This window comes from Phalacrocorax aristotelis, chromosome 9, assembly GCF_949628215.1.
Source record: "Phalacrocorax aristotelis chromosome 9, bGulAri2.1, whole genome shotgun sequence".
Classification (NCBI taxonomy): Eukaryota; Metazoa; Chordata; class Aves; order Suliformes; family Phalacrocoracidae; genus Phalacrocorax; species Phalacrocorax aristotelis.
In genome coordinates, this window is record NC_134284.1 from 10928299 (window position 1) to 10948677 (window position 20379).

Sequence of the window (20379 nt, forward strand, 5' to 3'; positions counted from 1 at the left end):
TATTGCAGGTGGTCTTTTACTTTCCCTGCTGTATCACTGACCCTGTTCTACTAGTCAAACCCCTAGGTTACCAACATCTAGCTGTAAAGGTTTTTTTTTCTATGTCTCTACTTCTTCTCTTCCCCCGAACTTTGAATAGCACTGTGGTTGCTCATACTCTTTTTCTGTTTCCTCCTTTTGCATGTAGCCCAGAGCCTCTAGTACTGCTGATTTTTCTTACCCCAGAGGAGGCTTGTCCGCTCTGAGCTTGACCTTTGCTTCTTTTCTAACAATCAGGGGTACATACAAGCTGAAGTACATTGGTTTGGGGGAGAAAACAGAGCTACTGTTGATCTCAAGGGCACATTTCTTAGAGTTAAGGTGGATTTAAGGAAATGGCTCTTGAATAAGGTGGTAGACTGTTTAACCAGTCACATGGATAATTTGGGATTAACGTGGGGTTTTTTTGCTTTCTTGCTAACAGCACTACAGTGTTAACAACAGACAAGGATATTTTGAATCAGAAATCCTTCATGTTATCTCCAAAGCGATACTGAATACTGTGTGTGATCTTGAGCATCTTGAAACAGAACGAGGAGGCTAGATTTGCTGGCACCTCTTCAAAAGAGAAGGAAAAGAAAGGTAGTTTTTACATCCTTATTTTTTAACTTCTTTCCCTGTCATGCACTATGCACTGTTCCCGGATTGTTATCCGCAGCAAGACAGATCCTGTCTGTTACCATGACTCACTGACGAGATGCCAGATATTTAACATACACACAATTTTATTAAGTTTTCCACTGTCCTTAAGCAAGTCAGTTTAACCAATATAGTAAGCCCAATACATCAGAAGACAGAAATTGGTAGAGCAAGATACATGAAATCAGGGAAAGGGAGTTACGACCCGTTCAGTGTTCTTGTAGTCTGCAGCAAGGTCAAAGGTGATGGGGGTGTCAGACCAGCTGAGAGGGAATTCCACTGAGTTACTCCCATTCTCCGATTTTATAGCTGGTATGAAGCCCCTAGCACCCACATATCTTTGTACCAGAGTCTTAATCGCCACAGCACACACTGCTACAACTTTTGGAGCTGAAGAGGGGCTGTTTGGGTAGATAAATGAGGGGAGAAATAGGAAGGGAGGCCTCATGGTTCAGTGAAAACATTCATGCTTTTATAATTTAAAGGAGCCACGCAACTAAACCCTCAACATGAGTTGTGTTTGTGATTAGTGTTTAGTTGTGAGTGGGTGACAGCTTCTTGATTCAGTTTAAATACTTCCACCAGAATTTTCTGTAAGAAACTGTCTAGGCTCTTGACATAAGTTTAGGCCTAATTTTCTGGCAGCTGATAAGCAGTGTAGGGAGTGGCAGAGGCATGTTATCAGAGTCTGCACAGCTGGAGCTGTGGGCTAAGCAAGGGGTGACCACCAAGTCTTCACCTAGTTCTGCCCCTCACCTCGGCCTCATCGTGGCGTCCCCTCTTCAGCAGACCCCTGACGTAAGTCCAGTCCCAGAGTCAGGACCCCACACCCTCCTGAAAAGAAGACAAGACTGCTGTTGCTTTACAAGGGCATCGGCCTACGCACAGCTTATGCGTCACTAGGTGCATTTATGTTTTCTTGCACCACAGCTACAGAAGGCAAATGTTGGTATCCAGTTCTTTCTCTATTCCTTAGGAAGCATACTAAGTTACATTTGTTTCTTATGTCTGAACAGTGTATTTATGCGCTGTTTTCCATGTCTGAGATAGGTATTTAACTGTGGTCTGCTGTCTATATACATTTTAGTTTAGTAAAGGAAGGGCTTCCAGGTGTTCATTTAGAGACTTTGAGGTAATGACTTTAAGTTAAATTCTAGGCACAGTGAATGCTAGGCACACCAGAGGCATTGTGCTAAAACTGGCATTTCACAACTGACTCTAGGAATATATGTGGCATAGCAGAGTTGTAGAGAATACATGCTGATTTTTCCTTGCCCTCCAGTCCTGGAAGAGCACCTTTAAGGTACAAGAGAAATCTGCATTTGTTATAATACTACCACATCTTTTCCTCAAGGAAAAGGGAAAAGTTGAGCAAAAAGTCCGTTGTGAAGAAAGGCATACTTGACTAGTGCAGTGAAGATGGAAATGCCTAAAGTTGATAGGAAAAAATAGTATTCCAGCATTCTGATGGCCAGAATTCATGTAATCAAAGAGAAAATAAAGGACAAAATATATTTTTGGTTGGGATTAAAATGCTGTTACTTATTTCATAAAGGCGGAAAGCAGTGCAGTCAGAGACAATTTGTTTCAGATAGTGTTGTGAAAGAGAAACTTCTCAGATCACAGTTCTCCAGATTCGATGGATGGAAACATAAATGTTATTGCTAGACTGAGGGAGGGAATCTGGAAATTAATTGAGCAAAACAATGAAAACCAATTAGAAATAAGATTCATCTCATTTAACTGTCCACCACATTCACTGGGAAAGAACCTTTTCCTCCTACCAACAAAAACCCAGGGATTTTTACAAGAGGAGCATTTTGAGAAGGAAAGACCCTTCAACAGCTTATAGATGGGGTTGGTGCACAAGGTTCTGAAATGACAGTGTTTTCAGCCCCTTCGCAGGCTTTTCTGGGGATTTCTCAAATCTTTCCAAACACATTTTCCTGTTTTGAGAATGGATTGCAGGTGCTGTAGTATTTGGAAGCCACAACTTTATAAAAGCATCTTTGGGAAAGTATTTTAATGAAGTTGCAATACTGTTCTGATATGTTAGTTTGCAGAGTTTCTGTGAGCGTTTTGTGATAGTTTAGCAACAAATGTTGCTAACTGAATAGAGGCTCCAAGCTCGAAAGGAAACGTAGCCTGTGGTACTTTAGAACAAAGATTGGAGAAAAACAATGGGTTTATTGCTACTGGAAAGTATGGGAACATAGAAAATATACAGAGAAGCATTAATAAAGTGTTGAAAGACTGAGACCCTAATTGCATGAAGGAATTATAGTCAGGTGTAACATTCAGTTACATAATTTGCATGTATCAGCAGATAAACAGTAACTTGAATTCTTTGATCTATACAAGAGCAGAGTGGGGATTGCTGTGGGAATACGGAATAACTCCCTTAAATTAATAAACTTTGAGTGTGCTGACCTTTAAGTAATTAAAATCTCAACTTCAATGTTTCATTAACATTTGCATTAGTTCCCTTGGTTTGGCTCTTTGAGACTGCTGCTCAATAAATATAGCAGGATCACCAAGTCTCCAGTGTTCTGTATCATCAAAAAGCAGATGCTGAAACATCACTACTTTTTTGTTCCAGAGATGGAGGTCTGGCTGGGCAATGTTCCCTTTGGTACAAAAAGCAAATTTAGCATTAAGGTGGACTTGCTGCAGCAGTCCATCAGGAAAGAGAATTTGGAGTTGATCAGAGGGTGCAGAAACTGGTTGGTTAGGTTTGCTTTCTGCAAAAGGTGTCACTGCAACAAACAGAAGGTGTACATGAGGAAAACTGAAAACTAACGTTTAGAGGGTGTATAATTCACACAGAGATGTTTACAGAATAGCATTACACCTGCTCCTTAAAAAAAAAATCTGCTATCATTAGGAAACTATTAAGTATGTTTCACAGTATTCAAACCTCAAATCTGCTCACCTCAATGCAATTAAATTCTCCTGCTGAAGGTCCCGTTTATATATTGCACATTTCCCTTACTCTCCACCCAACCCTCCCTGCTCCCCCGCCAAGGGCGACCTTCCCACCGTGCTCGTTTCCTGAAGCACTTCTAGCCTTAATCCCATTTTCACGTGGGCTCTTCCCAAACCGGTACACGTGCGCCACCACGTTCTCCCCGTTAGGAGCCCCGCAGGGTTTCTCTCTCTCTTTGGGACTACCACGTCCCTTAGCAGAGGATGCCGTTCCTCGCCGGCCCGGGCGGCGCTCCAAAGCTAACCTTCCCCCCGAGAAAGGAGATAACTTTTCTCCGTGCAGGAGGCGGCCGCTCCCCTGGCCCGTACAAGGACGTCCGCAAGCCGACCCTTCCAGCTCCCGCCCGCGCCTCCCGTCCGTCCCAGGGACCCCGGCCCGCCACCGCCTCCCCCGCCCGACGAGCCCCGCCCTCGGGCCGCGGCCCCGCCGCTGCGCGCTCCCGGGGGCGGCGCGCCCCGGCCGCAGGGCCCGCCCGCCGGAGGGCTTTGTTGTGGAGGCGGCGGCGCGGGGCCGGAGCGCGCAGGTAACGGGGCTGGCGGGGCGCTTCCCTCGGCCCGGCGCGGCGCTCGGGGTGCGGCTTCGCCCCGGCTCCCTGCGGCGGGGCCGGGCGGCGGCGGCGGCGGCGTCGCGTCCCGCCGGGGCGGCGTTGGTAGGGGCCGCTCTGCCCTCAGCGCCTCCCCGCGGGCAAGCGGCCCTGCCCGGCTTCCTCGCCGCCGCCGGGCCCGTGCTCCGCTTACCGGGCCGTGGCAGCCCCGTGTCTGGGTTACCGTTACCTCCCTCTGACCGGTCGCCGCCGGGCAGCCCCCGGCTCGCCCGACCCTCCGCCCGCTCCGCAGCCGCTGGAGAGGCGGGGAAGCCAGGGTCCCCTGCGGGGATGCGCGATGTGGCGCGTCGGAGGGGGTCAGCTCGGCGGGCAGGGGCGGGCGGGTGGCCTGGAGAATCGGGGGTGAAGCCTGTCCCCAGCAAATTCAGGAGGTCGGTGCCGGATCTCTAGTGTCCGGTGAGAATAGGCTCTGGAAGGTACTCAGAACAGGAATAAATTAAAAAAGCAAACCTGCTCAAAAAAACCCCAACCAAAATAAAGTTTACAATCTGTGCTTCCCCCCTCCCCCCCAAATTTATGACTTTGGAAAAAGATCCTTAGGAAGTCTCAATGAGTTGTGTACTTTTACTTCTACTATAAGTAAGATTCATGCTAATCTGTTTTCTTGATGGTGGTGTGAAGGTCTGTTTTGTTTGAGGAAGAAGACTACGGTTTCTCAGTGTGAGCAGTTTGGAGGAAAAACATTCAGTATGTGTACCCAGAGGCCTATTTTATCCGAGCCAGCACACCCTCCGATGTTTGCCTGTGGAAGAACTACAGCTGCATCTAGATGCACCTTCAGGGTGCTGAGGCGGTCGGAGCTGGGTGCTGTAGGTGTTCACTCACCCTGAGTTTGGGAATTCAGAGTGTCCTGCAGTGGCACGGTGTCTTTTTTAATATTTCATCAAGTCCTAACTACTGTTAGAACACTCTTAAATTGCAGTACTTTAGTCGTGGAAGAAAAATCGGTTAACCACAGAGATGTGCTTCTGGCTCAGCAGATACTGGAGGTTGTGAGACCTGTGGGTCCTAGGGAAATGCAGTGATGTGCTTGCCGCCTTCTTGTACCGGTCCTTGAGCATCTGTTCTTGGCCAGTTTTGCTCTGGGAATATATAACTTTGGTTCAACCTGAAACCACCTGTTCTGGATTATTTGCTTATTTAAATACATTATGGCACTATCTTAAATATCTTGTGAAGTTTAACAAGAGTTAAAAATCAGTCATAACAGTTAAACATGCTTCCTGATGTGGTAGTTCTGTTTTTGTTTTGTTTTGCTTTGCTTTTAAGCATTGCAAAACGTAGTCATTCGTGACGAAGGTCCTTCAGCTGTATGAGATGCGTGAGACTGAGCTGTATACACCAGTGAGGTACCATCAGCATGATGGCTAGGAGCTGTTCTGCCTGTCACTGGTACGGGGATAAACTTGTCTTGCCCTTCCAGCTAAGGAGGAGTTAGTACAGTTCTGGCTGCAGTATGGAAAGTAAAGGGAAAGACTGAGAACTAAAGTTATGTACAGGATTTGAGAAGGCAGGGACAGCTGCTGCTGTAAGTTTTGGGGGAAGGGAGCGGAGCTGTGAAGCTCTGCAGTCACTGCTGCATCTGATCACTGGGAGTGACAGCATTATCAGGGAGATTATAGCCCTCCTAGGACTTGCTAAATCTGCCTGTGGAGAGGACACATGGTAGCAGAATATCCATTTTCCCTCCTGGCCATTTCTACACTAGTATTAGATGTTTTGTCTAGTTTTCTTCTAAATACCTAGACTGATAAAGCTCAAGCCAAACCAGTAGATCTTGTACTCAGGAGGATTATATACTGTCTTAGATTTAGTAATGCTTCCTTATTTTAGGCATTTGTATATACCCTTTTTGTAGATATTACACATTTTCATATAGTGATATTGCAAGTGCTTTAGAGCCTGATTCCCATTGCAGTTTGTAATGGGGGGGTACTTTGTCCAATAGTAGTGGGAAGCAAATGAAATTTTAAAAATCTGGCCCCCAGTTTTCAGGTGATAACTAATTAGACTTCTTGCCTTTTTTTTGTTTTGTTTTGTTTCTGGATTCACTTAATTTCCCTTTTAATTATTAGTTTGCCCCTTGTGGAGAAGGAAATGTTACTTTTGTTCTTGGCATTCTGTTATTCTGTCTCCCTGCTTGTTAGAAGTTATTCTAGATGATGCTGAATTAAAAATGCACTATAATGGTGTCACCCTCTTTTCTTGACTGGTAAGAAACAAAACAGTTGTCAGGCTTACGATTTCTCTTGCAGCGAGGCAAACCCAATGCATTGTATTACTGGCAGAAGTAGGAGTACGGTGCTGATGCCCCATGGCCCAGATCTAGCTTTTTGCAATTTGTGGGTTTTTTAGCTTTTGAGAGTGCCTAGGTTAATGAAAATGTAAGGAAGTTTTCTGAGCTTGCTGGAAGGGGTTAGAGGAGGAGGGAAAATATGGGTTTGATCATTGTCTGTGGAAGGAATCATTAAATTATTCATTAGAATTGAAAGCAAGAAGGTACATGTGAGCTGAGGGTGAAGGGGGAGAGGGTCCTGCCTATTGATCACGATTTTGTGTAAAATAAGTCACATGACCTTGAGACACATCCTAATTAATCTCTTTGCTATCTCCTCTTATTTTTAGGCTGTCAAACATAAGGCAGAGTAGATGCTGCATGTTGCCACTAACATGCAGATAGAGGAATGTTTTTAAACTGTTAATTACTTACCTGACTTGATGTTTGCTGTAGTGCAGATCTCCCAGTCTGTGCAGAGGCTTCTTTTCACTTTTACATTTGTTACGCTATATGGGCAATAGATGTTTTGGAACTCACTTTTAGAACACCCAACCAACCCTTCTGGGCTGGAGTTCATTAGCAGGTCTAACTACAGAGTAATGTTGCAACTGACAGATATTCCTGAAAGTATGATTGCAGGCTTTTGCCTTTTAAAGGAGGACAGTTCTGAGGGGGCAATAGAAACAGTATTGAACCCTTATTGGCAGAACAGATACAGCTACAGAAATAACCAGTGTGTATGCTCACTTTTTAAGATGAATCTCTGCTGCTTTGAGCCACCAGTTTAAGTGATAGGATGGTTGGCATGCTCCCTGCTAGCCTCACAAGACATCCTACAGAAACCATAACAGGAAGCTTCTGTTTTCCATGGTGATTCTTGATGTGGACTTTTGTCTGTTGAGGACAGGTTAAAATGCAAACTGGCAGTTTCTGCAGAGTGGTGGTCTTTGGTATATTAAAGCATATTATGTATTAGAATTTTGAAAATATTTTATATGAAATACTGCTGGGATTGATTTTTGGTTTTCGTAGTATCAGTGAATAAAATAATATTTTTTTGAAATGTCCATGTGTGTTAGTTACAATTCTCTCAAATAAGTGGAATTTCTTGAGCCTTCTTGTATGAAGCATGGAACAGGCACTGTTTATCTCTCCCAAGTACAAGTGATGGAGACATGATCACTTAAATTGAATGCCAGTGGATAGCTATCACAATGCAGTATGTGTTGTTTATGGGTTTCCTCTATGTTACTGAACATCAGCTAAATGTGAAAACAGCTTGTTGTATTTGCTGTGCACCATTACACTTGGCTGAGCCTTGTCAAAGATGTTGTCAGAAGTATTTCATGCTTTTCAAAGGAATTAAAACTCAGCAGTTCAGTTAATTATTTTGAAAATGGTTTCTATTTTGAAAGCTAGAGTTGTGGCACCTGTGACCAATGGTCAACTTTATGTTGGCCAACAGAATACAGGTACAGCTTCTTTTCTTTTCTTTTTTTTGTTTACCAGCCCTTTTCTGTTGCAGGCATGTAAAAGGAGTTTATTGGGTCAGGTGCCTAGTGGGAGGCTATTTGTACGTGTGCTGTGAGTTCAGTGTGATAGATGTGCACCAGATGACTTGCAGGGATGCTTCTGTGGGCTCTGGAGTATGGAAGGGAGTGAAGGGCTGAGTAGGGTCCATGAGCAACTCTACAGGCTGTTTGCTTTTATTTTTGCTGAAATGCATTCTGGAAATTCATGTTGAAAACGGCATATACGTCTGTTGGTGACATCCTGTGTAGTTAAAATTATCACCAATATGTTGCTCTCAGGGGATAAAATACATGAGACTGGTTCATAGTATCTTTTCCTTATTAGGAAGAAGTCAAGACAGCATCTATGGTGTCATTTGCTCAGTATCACTTGCTAGAGTAGCAAACCAATGAACAGATCCAACTTCCCTTTAAGCGAAGAGCAAAACTTCCATCGGTCACAGCAGCATGGGATTACACTGCGGGTTTGGGAGAAATAATTGGTAATGAGTTCAGCTCCTGGAGGGCATTAATTTTTGCACCATGAAATCCATAGTAAATTGAGTTAAGGAGATCCACATAACACGCTGGTAGACAAATGTTATCCTTTCTGTCCTTTTATGTAAATCTGTTGAAGACAGAATTTGATCTTTAAGTTATACGTTCATTTAAATAGTAATATTCCAGCTAGCTATGCACTAATTTAAATGTTAAGTGTGAAATAAATTAGAAATATCTGAACTGCTTCAGTAATGTATTATTAGGACAAAGAAGGATTAAAAGGCTTGGTTATTGCTTAGCTCTTTGGAGGGAGGGGGTGGCAGTCTCTGTCAGGAGTTGTGGAATGAGAGCACGGTTGTGTCTGAATTGAAAGTGTTCTGAAAATGCCGTGTGATGCTCTGCTGTGAGAGAATTTAACATGAGATCAGCGATTGCTGTACTTGAAGCAAACAGACTGAATTTTTAATGTTGTTTTTAAAATACACAAATCTAGTAATTTATGTTGACTTGTACTTTAGCTTGTAAATAAAAATGTCCACTTGTAAAGAGAGTATTTAGGGCTGAAGAATTGCTTCATGGTTGTGTGTGTGTATGAATTACAGTTGGTGGGGCTAGAAGTAGAAATGGTCATTAGTTGCCAATTTAACAAATGAATGGTGCAAAGCTTAGATTGGCTTGGGGAAAGGGAATAGGGCTTTCCAAGGCATAGCAGTTGATAGGTACGGAAATGAAAAGTATTAAAATATTCATTTTTGCAGACCATTTACACAATTAAAATATTATTGTGCATTGTTTCAGTTTTTAATGCACAAAGTTAAGTATGTATCAATCTTTGTATTGTGAACACTGATTCTTTATTTATTTTAGATGTCCTTGGCTTGTTTCCTTTGGGAGTAACCAGCTCTGCTTTAGCTTTCTTACATTACACTATTTCCAAATGTATATATTTGACCCCCTCTCTTTGTTAATTCTAATGTATTGACAGGTGAGGAAGTGGAACCAATCTTAATGTTTACATATTACATATGACAGGAAATAAACTATCAGTTTGTACTATGTTTTTGATGGTTTTTTTCCTATGTATTGTAGATTTAACTTCATTTTAGAAGCTTAAATGACTGCCAGAAAGTTAAGCCTAGTTCCCAAGAAAAATGGTAACTCAGCTTGTAGCTGAGTGTAATTAGATAACTGAGAATACTAGCGAAGCATAATTAGAAAATTATTCTAAGACATTCCAGTGGCCACTTCAATGCTATTGAAAGAAGTTATGCAAAAATAAGTGCGTTCTTTTTTAAGCAGTCGTTTCTCTCAGTAATGGTGTGATACAGTTATATGTTTCTTTCAAAATAACTAGCGCCGTTTGAGGGAGATTAGATGGTGAAACGTGAAGAAGATACCTATCTAGTGCAGTGTCCTGTCTGGATATTGTCATTTATGCTTGTTGTAGTTGCCTAAATTATACCCACGCTATAATAAAATTATTAGTATTGATGTAATAAAGTTATCAGTGCAGTAGGTTGAGTTGTTAGTATTACTTTTAGAAAGGCACAATTTGGTTTTCTCAAGTACAGTACTTAATTTCAAATTTCTTTGATTTAAAGTTGGACTTGCTTTAAAAGTCTGTTTCTCCATGTGTTGTCCTTGTGGTTCACATTCAGGTAAATAAAATTTCAGGTTCTGTAGGATTTTGCAACATTAGGTGCTTGGTAGATGGGAACGTGTTACCTTGGTATGTGAATTTTTAGATATAGGCATGAGAAACAAAGCATTTTTCATCATGTTTATCTATAGCGTGCTTGTATGTGTGCACAGATACAGACAGTTTTTTCTATTTTCTGTTAGAGCAGAGTATTAGGATGTGGTTTTCCTTGTCTGAAGTTTGACATAAGCACTGTATGACCAGTTTGCTCCTTGGTACTTTACATGTAACGAGGCAAATGGCACTGTGAAACATCCACCACAACTTTTAAGATTTGTTCAGTGTTTTATAGCTCTCTCTGTAGAGCCACAAGAATGTGTTCTGATTTGAATTTTTTTGTTGTGAATATTACTAAATGAGTGATACAGGTAGTATCATAGACGTTCAATTGCTCAGTGTAATCAAAGCAGGACAGTCAAATACTCAGATACCAATTTAAATCTCTTTCACAGGTGCTAGTTGCTTTGACTTTTTCGATTTTTTTCTTTTTTTTTTTTTTTTTTCTTCCTCTGCTAGTTGTCAGGATACCACGATCTTGCTGACAGTGTAAAAAGTTTGAGATAGAATGAAAATTAGTCTTGAAGTAATTAAATATCTCAGTTCCCATGATCTGTATCTGAAGAAAACCAAACAGTATTTAATAAGATTGTATTCTTGGATCTGTTTGTAATGGTATTTATTTTCATTAGACCACAGGAATCTTGAAGTTAAACTTTTGTCTTTGCACCTGATTGTGTATGACAAAACAGGATGTAGTACCACACCTATATCCTTCTCAAGTGTAGCCTGCATTGATGTCATTGTTCCTTAAAGAGACATCAGCACCCCCATAGTTCTGCTCAGTTTTATTTTAAAATGTGTTTTGATTAAATTTTTAATTTAGCAAGTAAGTGGAAAGCCACCTTCAAGGTTTAAATTTCGCTCTTCCTTCGAGTTAAAATAAAAAAGAAAAAAAGGCAGCATTCTGTTCTCATTCTGTGGTGTTATGCAAGTTCATTGTAGGAGGTTTTGTCCATTAGTTTCTGCAGCTATCATTTTAGGGGAACAAGGTAAACTGGGAAAATTGGGCCCCAGGAGGAACTGCATTAATTCTCTGGTGTCTTTGTTCACCAGTTCTCCCTGTCTTACAGGATATCCCGTAGTCCCTGGGTTTTATTGCTCCTCGCTCCATTCCTGCCTTCTTGCTGTGACCATCTGTTGGTTGTTTCCAGGCGTTCCTGGCTAAATTATTCTTCTCTTTTCCCACGTATAGGCACAGTGTGAGGGATGTGGGTATTTCTGTGATTCCTTTAAGCTGACCCTGTCGCTCTTGTGCCTCCAACAGTACGGACCCCCACTTAGCTGCCTTCAACTTGGTGTTGAGCGTGGGGCGGGGTGTGTAAAGAAAAGAAGTGGGAGGAGTTGTGGAGCTCACTGTCTTTTTCCCGCACTGTCTCTTTTCTTGCACCAGCTCTCAAATTAGCTGCTGATCTTGCTAGACATGCCTTGGAGAATAGAATTGGGGTGACTGGTCACCCCTTTCATTAATTGCCCCTTGTGACCTAGGTGTGATCACTGGTTGGGCAGGCACTATCTAATTTCTCAGCTGTTGCTCCACAGTAAGCTTGTTCAAAACAAGCTCAGATAACTACCTGAACTGCTGCACGTAAGAGACAGCACTGGCTGCTGCTTTCTGTTCTGGCTTTTCTTCTGCAGCCTGAGCTCAACAGGGTTGGTTGATGGGCAGAGAGTGTCCTGGGCAGGAGAAGATACTGCTCTTTTTCACTACCAAACATGAACTGAAGGCAGAGTGGGGTTGGTAAGGCGAGGGGTAAGTGGGTCAATTTGAGAAATGCCACAAATGACAGCAGTAGCCAAATTAATCTTTAAAGTTAGACATACCATAGCTGCATGAGCTGCAGTAGTTACAGTGCAGAAATACCCTTGATGAAAACTGATGGCAGTCTCCTACTGAAACTTTTTTGCTTCTGTACGTTTGAGGAATCCTCTTTTTTTTAAGGAAAAAGAAGACCACATCTAATGCCTTAAATTGCGCAGATATTACACAATTTTCAGTAATTTTTCTGAGTTACCTGTGTTTGCTTATTTGCTTGCTTTAAGAAGGAACAACAAAGCTTTACATCTGGATCAGGAGTGTATAGTCATTTGTTGCTTCTTGTTGAAAAATTGTGGTTCTTTAGAACAGTTTTTGAGGCACATTTTACCAATAGTAAGGGATAATAAAAGATTTCATATATACAACTGTTTTCACCAAGCATGTGTGAATGCATGTATTTGGTTAACTGTTTTCTTCTGAACCAGTAATATTTTCTAAATATCCTGATCTCATTAGCAAATGAGATGTGAAATAGCTGTTGAGATTTTAATTTTTTTCCCAACAGCCCTTCCTGTGGGTGTGCAGGGTCGCAAGCCGGTAGATGGAGCCCTGTGCCAACAGCCAGCCTTAAACAGGCTGGTGAGAGTACCTGCAGCCTCTCTACTGGGAAAGCCAGGCAGGAGAGGCTTCCCGAGCATGTGTCTGTTATACGTTTTATTCGTATGTAATAAATGAACATGGTTTTAAAATTAAATGTCTGGTATTAGCTGTGCAAGTTAAGGCAGTGACCATGTACTGAGAAGCTTAGGGACAGTTTTGTGGTGTTCACGGGGGCAGGTGGTCGGGTAGAATACCCTGATCTGGTTTTGAGTGCTGCAAGTACAAGAGCTCTTCTGGTATGCCATGCATTTTCCCTTTTCACTTAATTTCTGAGTCAACTGCTTGTTGTTAGGCAAATCTTGCTTGAGATCATTGAAAACAGGGCCTGTGGAAAGCTCAAAAGAAACTTACAAAGCAGAAGAATTTGCTTTTAAAATTTAAGTTTTGGGATTTGGGTTTGTATTTTTGTTTCTCACTAATGCTAACTGCTAATCCTTTTGAAACTGTTTGACTATTGAAATTTGTTGAATAGCGCAGTTCATAAATTCAAATCACCAGTAGCTAATCTCGCATATTCCACATTTTACATAGTGTGTGTCCACACCCTCAGCCCAGTGCTGCATTTTGCAGTTCAACTAACTGATACACTGGACTTGGTTTTTTGACATCTCTGTGGGCTGCTGGGCTGCTTGTAAAACTGTGAAGAACTTGCAAGTTGCAAAAAACTTCTTTTAGAAATAAGTTTACCTGATGTGGTTTGGTATGTAGGCAAGCGTCTCTAGTGTGAGAACAGTTCCTAAATAGCAAGGTGCTAGTTTTGTTAGAAAATGTGAAATACAGTTCTTAATTTTAAAGGGAGAAAGGAGGAGAATGTTTTAGAGATAATAAGAGATAGTAAATTTTTATTCTTGTGGGGGGGGGGGCGGGTTGTTGTGTTTGTGCCAATAAATACACACCTGAAAAATCTGCCAGGTTAGGATTATTCTGTGAATGTAACAGGTACACAATTTGTACAACATATACCCTGCATTTCTTATTTGAAATTCTACATGACTTAATGTTTACATTTTGAAACAATGGGAAGGGTGTGGGTCCCCGATGTGCTTGCTCTGACTAATAGTTCTGTGCAGTAACACTCCTGTACAGTAACTTATATCCCAAAAGAAAAATGAAGTAATTTTCAAAGCCTGCAGATTTGTCTGATGACTATATGAATACTGAGTTAAGTTGCAGTCTGAAATAATCTTTGGAAATGTGTTTCTGCCTGCTGTTCATTATGCATGTGAAACTGGCATTCAGAAGTTAAGAAATGGGGTTAAAAGTGAGATTGTGAAAGCATATGTCAAAAATAAATTATTGGGTTAGAATTCTGCTGGAACAGTATCATTTAGTTTGCTTTATTTGTTTTAATGATTAGTAGTCACTTTTGCTTATGGTTCACAAAAATGAAATGATGGCTTTTCTTTAACACGGCACATCGCAAACAGTAGCACAGCGCTCCAGTCCTTCAAACCCAAGTATTTGTTGCACTTTGCAGGGGGAGCTCTAGACAGTATTCCAACTTGTTACTGTTTCAGTGCATTTAAAGAAAAGCAAACAAAACCACAGCTATGAACACTGTTGTGCTTTGGAGGGAGACAAGAAAAACTATCTCGTGATGGGTTGCCCCCAGCCAGCAGCTAGGCGTGCACACAGCTGCTTGCTTGCCACCACCCCTGGTGGGATGGGGAGAGCGGAAGTGAGAAGTCTAATGGTTGAAGACAAAGACAGTTTAATAAGCAAAGGAAAAAGAAAAACAGGCACACACACGCCCCCAATCAAAAAAACGAGTGATGCAAATAGTCACTCACCACCTCCCACCCACAAGTATACCACTGCCCAGCCAGTCTCTCAGCAACAGCTACCTGGGGAGACAAACTGCACACCCCCTTCTTGCTTTTCCCCGGTTTTTATTGCTGAGCGTGATGTTATATGGTATGGAATATCCCTTTGGCCAGTTTGGGTCAGCTCTGTCCCTTCCAAACTCCTTGCCAACCCCCAGGCTACTCTATGGAGCAACAGATTATAAGCGGGAGAAGAGAAAGCCTTGATGCTGTGCAAGCACTATTAGCAGTAGTCAAACCATCGGTGTATTATCAGCACTCATTTTAGCCACAAATCCCAAATACGCACCATGCAGGCTGTTATGAAGAAACTTACCTCCATTGAAATCAGATCCAGTACAATTAGTAGCTTATTTTTCAATAGTCTATTTTATTCTAGAAACTGTTCTGAAAAGAATTTTGCAATTTCATAGGAGCATATATTGATGTTAGAAGCTTAGCTGAATATACATCTTAATTTTTTGAGGGAGGAACACATAAATTTATATAAATATAATTACTTCTGTTAGTGCCAATTTTTAAATTTTTTTAGGGTTTTTTGGAAGAAATTTTAGTTTTATGCAGCAATTGGTCACTGCCGTGACTTTTCACATACGATTGAAGTTTCAGCATGTAGATTTGGCATTAACAACATATCTTAAACCATCTTTGGATTGTTAGAGCATGATAGAGTGGTAATTTTCTTTACTTCTCTGAATTTTCATTTACTATCAGAGGCAGTGATATTAGCATAAAAAGGAAGCTGTAGAATAATATAAATATTTGACTTGCATGTTTATAAAAATAAGCCTTTTCCCCCTCAAGGGAACGATTACAAATTTTAGCTCATATTCTTGTTAAAGGAGCATTTTCTTTGGAGAGGGGGAGTGCTTTTTCAGGAAAAGTTTAACAAAGCTTTCAGTGAAATATAAGGTAGAGCTGAAAAGGCAAAATGTCCAGAAAATGGCATTCCAATGAATGTTTGCCCTTAGAAGCAAAAGAAGAGCTTAATAATCTGTATGAAACATGAAATGAATGGTAGAATTAACAGGGTGAGTACACTGGTCAGTAAAAGGCGGGGGGGTTGGGGGGTGGGGAGACAAGCCTTCATTAAACTTAGCCTTAAAATGTTTTTAAAAAACAAAACACAGAAACACAAGGTCTTGCACCTGTCAGTGCATGGAGAATAGAATGAAAAGATGACTGATAACAAATGTTCTTCTGTACCTGATGCAATAGTTGAATTTGGCAGTTACCGTGAAGAAAGTGGAGGCCATGTGATTTCAGCATTCCATATGTATCAGCACTTGATTCTTCTGAGAGCCATTTAGATTTCATGTAGTGCCTGAAGCATTTAGCAGGGAAATGCAACATGTTAAATAGTGGAGGTTGTAGTGAGGTCTGATGTTTTGACCCAGGGGAGATGATAGAAATGTAGAGCTAGCAATTGTGTAAACCTCTGGGAAGAACCAGAACTTCTAGGCTCTGGTTCCATCTCTTTTGATCTGAAATATCTCAGGTGGTAACTGAAGCAGGTTATTTTCTTATTCTGATACAGGCAGAAGTAATATATTTTTCTCCTGATGGTCTAAGGTACCTCTAAGTACCTGTTGATAATTGCCTGTAGCATGAGATTTCATCACTGCTATAATTGGGGTTTTTTTAACAGGTTACATTGAGAGGTCAAGGAGATTATGGGAACTGAGCCCTTTAAAGAACTCCTACAAAACACAGAACAAGTCATCAGGCTGTGCAGAGACTTGTGATCCTTTGTATTGGTCAGCTATAACACAGCAACTGATTGAAAAAGGTCTGTTGGTCTTCTGAGGTCTGAGTGATTTCTGAGTTCAAGCAGGGGGGAGATGGGACACCTAGAAAACCGAAGTCTTACATGCAAAACTACTTTGACTGAGATTCTTGAACTTTTTATGGCTTAAATTTGTACCTTAGCAGCAGGACTGGGCAAACCTTTAATATTCTGAGTTTAACATTCATTCAGACACATAAGCTCACTAGCTCTAACGTGAAGCATCTTTCAAAACGCTAATTCTCTGTTCGGGCAGTAAAATACATGTGGAATATGCTTGCAACCTGGCCCATGCCTAGAAACAGGTGTTCCGCTGGGCTAATTACCCCTAATTGTGGTACTCTTGTATAGCAGTAAGGGAAACTAGCAAGATAAATTGGTCTAATACTGGCATTTTTGAGTTAAACAATATGGACTGTTCTGGTCTTAGAAATACGTGTGATATGAAATTTTAGTTGAACATAAATCAACCAACTAAGAGGGGAATTCACCCAATAGCTAAAATACCTTAAATGTGCATCTGTGACTCGTAGTCTTTTCTGAAAATTGAATTACTTTGGTGGTTTGATTCTTATTCCCCTTTGGAAGTGAATTGTACAAGCTGGAGAGTTGTGCTGGTTTCCTTGTTCAGCTTTGTAAATGCAGTGTGGTTCAAACTGATGTTACTGGTCTTTATCCACCAATGAGCAGTTTTGCCCATTCCCTGTATCTAAGGCACAGATCCCAGGTGGATGTCACAAAATCCCTTTTTCCTTGTTTTTTATTTGCAGGACAGATTTGAGTCATTATCTCTAGGATAAGGAGATGGTAAATCACCTCAGTAGTTCCTGCAGGAATTATTTACAGTCTTATACAGGAAGGATGTTCCTGTTTGAGCCTAGATCTTGCCAAAGTTTTTGATGCTTGTATAGTTTTTAAAATAGCTTAAATTGCCTTCCAAAGATTTTTATCTTATTTTACATTGTTTATATCAATATGTCTATGTATATATTTAGAATAAGTAAATATATGCACATAAGGATTTTTAAATGTTTCCTAGGATCTGGCCAGATTAAAACTAGAGTTTGTGTTTTTTAATCTGTCTGTAGCTATCTGTTGCAATACTGTTTCACTGTAGGACTTTTGTTGATCAGTTTTTCTTGATTTTAAAAAGCTATTGCGGAACCCCTATATCTATTTTTTAATAAAATCTGCTGATAATATAAAAAAAGATACCACTAGAATGTTTTTCTGACTCAGTTAAGAATGTATTTACTTGCTTTAATAACAGATAAACAATTTGATTGTTTCTCTGTATGAAACTCTATATATGAATAGGGCTTAGATAAGATGCTTTAATCACTTATTTGCTCATATCTTATAATTTTATAGTTAATTTGGGAAGTAAAAGTAATCTGTTTTGTTGTATGCTTTTGTGGACTGGATGTAAATTTATCACAGAAGTACAGTGTCGGCATGAATTAATTATGCAAGTAAGCCAAATGGCTATTTCATTATTATATTGAAATGGCAAGAGTTTGAGAAGATCTTTTGTCTTAATAGGTTAGCCAGAATTCACTGGAAAAAGTCTTAGTATGTTTAAGGTAATGGAAAAAAATTGCTTTCAGTACATCCTACAGAGATCCTGTTTAAAACAGATGACAGTCTGTCACGTTCAGTAACACATCAGTCATCAGATTTATTCTAATTCCTTAAGCTGAACATTTCATTCAAGCTACCAAAAGCTTCATAGCTTTTCTGTCAAGCATAGAGTTGCATCAGCAGTTCACAAATAAATGCTAAGCTGCAAAAATATTGTTTATTTTCTTTAACCTTTTATTCAGTTAACTGCAGTGTTCTTTAATGTTATTTTCTCTACGTGTATTTATCACAAGGTATTCGAGGGACTACTTCCTAAACATGCCTCATCGTGACCACAGCCACTTCAGACCAAGGGCCACTCATTTTGGGATGTGTTGTTTTCACTTGTAGCAGTCTAGACCACCATGGTTATGACATTCCTCCTCTAATCACAAACGCCCGGCAAGCAGCTTCGTTTGCTGCAGACGTGAAGGAATCCCACTGCCAGTGCGCGCGAGGCACTGGTGTGACCAGTCTGGCTTTGTGCAGTGGCCGTGGTCATGGACTTCTGCTTGCCCTGTATGGAAAGTTGCAATTTTGCTATCAGCCCGTATAGCTGTGCCCTTTTTTTTTATTTATTCATCAAAATCTCTTTGGGATTTTTTTCATGCTTTACTGTGTATGTTTGTGTACATACAGCAAGGCTGAATTGGGCTCCTTCCTTTTGTTGCAGATCTGCCACCATGGAGAAAAGAAATTTTTCTTGTGTCTTTTTTTGTTGTTGTTGTTTGTTTATTTTTTGTCCCTGACCATCTCTAATTGTGAGCCTTTTACTTTCATTAAAAGAAAGCTTCTGTGTAAACCATAGCGCTTGCACACAAGGTATACTGGAGCTGCGTGGTAGTGAGAACTTGACTTGAGACACAGCTGACTTTCTTTGAAGTCAACATACATACACCTGAGGTGGTAAAACATTGGGGATGGTTAGTTGAAGTGATGCTAATTAATTGTGCTAAGAAATGAAAACAAACTGTTAGGTTGGTGCATTTGTATAATTTATATTTAAGCCCCAAAAATTGCTTGGTAAAGTGATTTTTCATGAATCCCTGAAAGGCTTATGTCCAGGCTAATCTCTATATTAAACTGCTAATGCTATGGCATTCAATATAAGGTTGTGACTGCCCTTTATTTTTTACCACTATTAAAAAAAAAAGTCTAAGCTGTATGTTAAAAATTTTCCAGAACCACCAATGTCAAAACTCTACTTTCTACTCCTAATTCTCCACTCTAACTTGTGATTTCTTCTGATGTATATTTTTCTGTCATGTACACTCAGTGCTACATTCTCTCTCCTAATCTGCTGGTTTTCTTTGTTATAAAATGCTGTTATTTCTTTCTACTGTTTTTTGGTCTGCTGAATGGCCAATATGTTCTTTAGCAGGCTTATTCCTTGAGCAGATATTCTGAAAGACACATTGTACGTGTCTAAAAACGAACTGTGGGGCTGAAGCCCTAGATAAAATTAAAGCCTGAGTATATAAAAAAAAAGATTGTTAAGATGTCAAGATAATGAAAAGTCAGAAAATAAATTATACCTATTATTAATTTTGAATTGTATTCAAACATAGAAATATGTAGCATAGAAAAAAGCTGGTTACAGAGAGATAAAATTCAATTTTACACTAGGATAATTGTTTTATGTATTTTACATTTATTTATAAGATCAGATAAAGGCTTGGAATTCTCAATGTAAATCACAATATGGTCCTGATGAGTGCCAAGGTCAGTAGATGGAAACCCCTTCACTTGCAAAACACATTGCTACTGCTGAAAATACCAAATGAATAAAATGAAACCGATAAGCACCATCTTTCCTACTATGCATTCTTTACTTGCATTGCAGTGTTATAGCTTTGTATATTTTGGGTTTTCAAAGGAGTGAATAGTTATTAATACTTTCAGCATCCTCCCATATACTGTAGCGAAATTAACATGTCTTTGTTAAGAAGAGATTAATGCAAAACTTGCTTGAAGTCTGTGGGTGAGAATGGAGCTGTTGCTGCAATAACATTGAGAAACTGCATTGGCCCTATTCAAACATCCCTGCGTGTGCTGGAGATGTAGTTGATGGGATCCAAACACTATGTAGATGATGGAGCCCATGATTTAACAGTCCATTTCTGTAATAGATTTCTTCTTATCAGGAGCATCTTCTATCAGAAAGACGTATTTTATCCAGAATCAGATCTCTGGTATGTCTTGAGGAGAAGGAAATTTAACTATTTTTCAGATTTGGCAGGACAATAAAATGGATTCTAGGTCCTGAGGGAGAACATATGCTGTTGATGATTTTATCCTGTAAGGAGGTGGCCCAGTCTCAGATACCTCAGCTGACCCGACTGTCTATGCCAATCTGAACTAAAGGAGGAAACAACCTCTAAGTTACAAAATTGCAAGCTGACATTTGAAATATGTAG

The 20379-nt window shown here is 40.4% G+C and overlaps 1 protein-coding gene across 13 annotated transcripts in view; it reads left to right on the forward strand.

Moving 5' to 3' along the window:
- MIPOL1 (mirror-image polydactyly 1) overlaps positions 1–20379 on the forward strand; it is a 201633-nt gene that overhangs the window by 1331 nt on the left and 179923 nt on the right. For 7 of the 13 annotated variants that reach the window (XM_075103414.1, XM_075103421.1, XM_075103413.1 and 4 more), the window contains exon 2: positions 464–621. The gene's annotated coding sequence lies outside the window, so the exon portion shown is untranslated. Of the gene's footprint in view, positions 1–463; positions 622–644; positions 1982–4046; positions 4188–20379 lie in introns of those variants that run through there. The other 6 variants (XM_075103412.1, XM_075103415.1, XM_075103420.1 and 3 more) reach the window with 5 other exon arrangements.